We start from the raw sequence: 5,463 nt of genomic DNA on the forward strand, positions 1-5,463 counted from the left end.
TTGGGGAAGATGGAGGGATTGGGGGCGATGGAGGGACTGGGGAAGATGGGATTGGGGGCGATGGAGGGATTGGGAACGATGGAGGGATTGGTGAAGATGGAGGGATTGGGGAAGATGGAGGGACTGGGGAAGATGGAGGGATTGGGGGCGATGGAGGGATTGGGAACGATGGAGGGATTGGTGAAGATGGAGGGATTGGGGAAGATGGAGGGATTGGGGACGATGGAGGGATTGGGGACGATGGAGGGATTGGGGAAGATGGAGGGATTGGGGGCGATGGAGGGACTGGGGAAGATGGAGGGATTGGGGGCGATGGAGGGATTGGGAACGATGGAGGGATTGGTGAAGATGGAGGAATTGGGGAAGATGGAGGGATTGGGACGATGGAGGGATTGGGGACGATGGAGGGATTGGGGAAGATGGAGGGATTGGGGGCGATGGAGGGACTGGGGAAGATGGAGGGATTGGGGGCGATGGAGGGATTGGGGACGATGGAGGGATTGGTGAAGATGGAGGGATTGGGAACAATGGAGGGATTGGTGAAGATGGAGGGATTGGGGACGATGGAGGGACTGGGGAAGATGGAGGGATTGGGGACGATGGAGGGATTGGGGAAGATGGAGGGACTGGGGACGATGGAGGGATTGGGGGCGATGGAGGAATGGGCAATGGAGGGATTGGGGACGATGGAGGGACTGGGAAGATGGAGGGATTGGGGGCGATGGAGGGATTGGGGGCGATGGAGGGATTGGGGACGATGGAGGGATTGGAGTAGATGGAGGGATTGGGGACGACGGAGGGATTGGGGGCGATGGAGGGATTGGGGACGATGGAGGGATTGGGGACGATGGAGGTGAAGATGGAGGGATTGGGAACAATGGAGGGATTGGTGAAGATGGAGGGATTGGGGACAATGGAGGGACTGGGGATGGAGGGATTGGGGGCGATGGAGGGATTGGGGAAGATGGAGGGATTGGGGACGATGGAGGGATTGGGGGCGATGGAGGAATTGGGGGCAATGGAGGGATTGGGGACGATGGAGGGACTGGGGAAGATGGAGGGATTGGGGGCGATGGAGGGATTGGGGACGATGGAGGGATTGGAGTAGATGGAGGATTGGGACGACGGAGGGGGGATTGGGGGATGGAGGGATTGGGAATGGGGATTGGGGGTGGTGGGAGGGATTGGGGACGATGGAGGGATTGGGGACGATGGAGGGACTGGGCGATGGAGGGATTGGGGGGGGCGATGGAGGGATTGGGGACGATGGAGGGATTGGGGATGATGGAGGGATTGGGGACGATGGAGGGACTGGGGAAGATGGAGGGATTGGGGGCGATGGAGGGATTGGGGAAGATGGAGGGACTGCGGGTGGTGGAGTGTTGGGGGACGATGGAGGGATTAGGGACGATGGAGGGATTGCGGGTGGTGGAGGGTTTGGAACCTGACAGCGGCACTGGGTGCTGTTGGGCCACCAGTCTGGAGACCACCAACCACCTCAGCTTCATGGCGTCCTGCAGAGAGGCGGTGCACAGATTGGCCTGAAGCCGGCGAGCAGCAGCTGTGCCGACCCGTTTTCCAGAACCCTTCATCAGGGTGGATTGTGCCTGAATAGGAACAGCGGGTGAAGGTCAGTGTGAAGGTCAGGGCCGAGGCGAACAGGCAGCCAACTAGAGGATGCACCACAGCGCAGCGATACTTACACAGTCGGCCATGATGGACCTGATTAGCGTGAAGTTGATCTTGCCGCTCAGGCCCATCTCTGCCCATGCTAGCTTCACGTAGCGGTTTATCTTTCTGAAGTTCTTTGTCCCTGTGGTGAACAGGGTGTATTTGCTGGTGCTTCCCCGCTGTGCTTTGATGGCCACGAGACGTTCGATCCAAGAGAACTCCCGGCAAGTCAAGGCGAGGGCAGCCTCACCGGACCGGGGCGGCGTCTGCTGCTCGGCCACCTGGAAGAGAGAGAGGTCAATCCTGTGCGGCCCGCCTCGGTACAGAGGCGGCGTGAGCCGACCTCCATCTACATACCCTGATCAGGATGCCCTCCTCTGTCATCTCCTTCTCCGCCTTGGAGACGTCGGCATCCGTCAAGGCGGTGAACATTCTGGGCCGGAGTCCGCTGAGACAGGCCCAGTACGCCGCCAGGAAGCCGTACAGCAGGTAGAGGCTCCGGGTGGCACTGCAGTCCGACTCTACGTCCGCTGGTACAATGAAGAGATTGACCAGAGGTCGGCCAGAGGTCAGCCAGAGGATAGCTAGAGGTCAGCCAGAGGTTAGCCAGAGGTTGGCCAGAGGTCAGCCAGAGGTTAGCGAGAGGTCAGCCAGAGGTTAGCCCGAGGTTAGCGAGAGGTCAGCCAGAGGTTAGCCAGAGGTCAGCGAGAGGTTAGCCAGAAGTTAGCCCGAGGTTAGCGAGAGGTCAGCCCGAGGTTAGCAAGAGGTCAGCCAGAGGTTAGCCAGAGGTTAGCCAGAGGTCAGCCAGAGGTTAGCTAGAGGTCAGCCAGAGGTTAGCCAGGGGTCAGCCAGAGGTTAGCTAGAGGTTAGCTAGAGGTCAGCCAGAGGTTAGCTAGAGGTCAGCCAGAGGTTAGCCAGAGGTCAGCCAGAGGTTGGCCAGAGGTCAGCCAGAGGTTAGCTAGAGGTCAGCCAGAGGTCAGCCAGAGGTTGGCCAGAGGTCAGCCAGAGGTTAGCTAGAGGTCAGACAGAGGTTAGCCAGAGGTCAGCCAGAGGTTAGCTAGAGGTCAGCCAAAGGTTATATAGAGGTCAGCCAGAGGTTAGATAGAAGTCAGCCAGAGGTTAGCCAGAGGTCAGCGAGAGGTCAGCCAGAGGTTAGCCAGAGGTCAGCGAGAGGTTAGCCAGAGGTCAGCCAGAGGTTAGATAGAGGTCAGCCAGAGGTTAGCCAGAAGTCAGCCAGAGGTTAGCCAGAGGTCAGCCAGAGGTTAGATAGAGGTCAGCCAGAGGTTAGCCAGAAGTCAGCCAGAGGTTAGCCAGAGGTCAGCCAGAGGTTAGCTAGAGGTCAGCCAGAAGTTAGCCAGAAGTCAGCCAGAGGTTAGCCAGAAGTCAGCCAGAGGTTAGCCAGAGGTCAGCCAGAGGTTAGATAGAGGTCAGCCAGAGGTTAGCCAGAGGTCAGCCAGAGGTTAGCCAGAGGTCAGCCAGAGGTTAGCCAGAGGTCAGCCAGAGGTTAGCCAGAGGTCAGCCAGAGATTAGCGAGAGGTCAGCCAGAGGTTAGTCAGAGGTCAGCCAGAGGTTAGCCAGAGGTCAGCCAGAGGTTAGCCAGAGGTCAGCCAGACGTTAGCAAGAGGTCAGCGAGAGGTTAGCCAGAGGTCAGCCAGAGGTTAGATAGAGGTCAGCCAGAGGTTAGCCCGAGGTTAGCGAGAGGTCAGCCAGAGGTTAGCCAGAGGTCAGCCAGAGGTTAGCCAGAGGTCAGCCAGAGGTTAGCTAGAGGTCAGCCAGAGGTTAGCCCGAGGTTAGCGAGAGGTCAGCCAGAGGTTAGCTAGAGGTCAGCCAGAGGTTAGCCCGAGGTTAGCGAGAGTTCAGCCAGAGGTTAGCCAGAGGTCAGCCAGAGGTCAGCCAGAGATTAGCAAGAGGTCAGCCAGAGGTTAGCCAGAGGTCAGCCAGACGTTAGCCAGAGGTCAGCGAGAGGTCAGCCAGAGGTTAGCCAGAGGTCAGTCAGAGGTCAGCCAGAGGTTAGCTAGAGGTTAGCCAGAGGTTAGCCGTAGGTTAGTCAGAGGTCAGTCAGAGGTCAGCCAGAGGTTAGCTAGAGGTTAGCCAGAGGTAATTCACAGGTCATCAGGTGAGAAACGGTAAGCGGAGCAGAGACCCACCCAGCAGGTTTTCCACCCGGCTTGGAGCCAGCCAGAGACAGGCGGCGATGGCGTCCAGACTGGACAGCTGCTCCCTGCTGAGCGGCTTCAGGTTGGACACGTTTCTGCCGCCCGTGTCCCTCCTGGCCTCCAGGATCTGGAGGATTTCAGCCGCCTGCGTCTGAGCGGCTGTAATCCGGGGGCAGCGCTGGGGCCGAGCGGCCTGCAGGTACTCCAGGAACCAGCAGGCGCTGCTGAGGTAGGACCGGACTGTACTGGACTTCTTCCCTCTGCTGAGCATCAGCCTGATCCATCTGAGACAGAGACAGAGATAGAGACAGAGCTGCTTGGTTTGGCTAAATGAATGTAGCTGCTCTTTTATTACTGTGAATTCTTGGATAATTAAAATACACATAATACATTTTGAGATGATATTCTTGACGATTTTTATTAGATAATGAGTTTATTAAACTTGCTGAATAGAATTAAGTCACATAATTATCCAGTTTATTGTGTTAAACTTTGTTTTTGGTAGAAGGTCAACGGTATGTGAGTCACTGCACTGTAAAAAAGGAACCTCAGGGGTTATTACATTAACAAAAGAATATCATGAACTGTTAACTAAATAATTCCATGTTTGAGTCAAAAACATGATACAATCATGTTGCATAAACAAGATATTCCACAACTTCATGTTTATAAAATGTAATCATGTTGAGCGAACATGATTCATTATAGTCAGACCGATCCTATGCTGAAGACAACGAGTGACAACTGGACTAACATGATTGAATGACGTTATCTCAACTTGAATACATCTAATTAACATATATATACCCACCGAGGTGGTTCTTATCCTCTGAGCTCGGGTCCTCGACCAGAGGATATATAGATATAGATCTATATATATATATCTATATATCCTCTACCAGAAGCCTGGGAGCTTGAGGGTCCTGGATAACCATATATATATATATATATATATATGGGAGCTTGAGGGTCCTGGATAACCATATATATATATATATATATATATATATATATATATATATATATATATATATATTCAATTAGTCAAAGTGAATCTAATCAGCTCTATTGTGTCAGACTCATCTGCCGCCTCCAAAGGCTGATATAAATACAAACACAGCTATAAAGCTCTTAAAGACTTTATATCAACCTTTGGCCTGATTGATGTATGGAGACAAAAAAATAGCTCAAAAATTGAATTTACATGGCAAAACAAATCGAGCTCCTTTCAATCAAGAATTGACTTTTGGTTGATATCTGATTTAATAACAGATGAAATTAAGTCGGATATTCTACCAGCCTTTATCAGATCACAAGCTTATTTTGATTGAAAAAACTAAATTAAATAAATAAAATTACAGCTTACTGGAAACTCAATTCGTCACTGTTAGAAGATAAAACAGTAGAAGAAAATATTAAACAAACAATTATTAAGTATTGGAATACAGCTTGTAGCCAGAAGGAATTTAGTAAAAACTGGGAACTCCTCAAATATAAACTTCAGAAAATTTTTATGAAAACTGGAGCTGAATTTGCTAAAAAAAAGAGGAAAATAGAATCAGAAATAATAAAAGAAATTATCTCTTTAAATAATGTTCTACTAGAAAATATATCTGAAGAACAAAAGATTAGATTA

The sequence above is a fragment of the Poeciliopsis prolifica genome, unplaced genomic scaffold, assembly GCF_027474105.1.
Source record: "Poeciliopsis prolifica strain line A6 unplaced genomic scaffold, Auburn_PproV2 SCAFFOLD044, whole genome shotgun sequence".
Taxonomy (NCBI): Eukaryota; Metazoa; Chordata; class Actinopteri; order Cyprinodontiformes; family Poeciliidae; genus Poeciliopsis; species Poeciliopsis prolifica.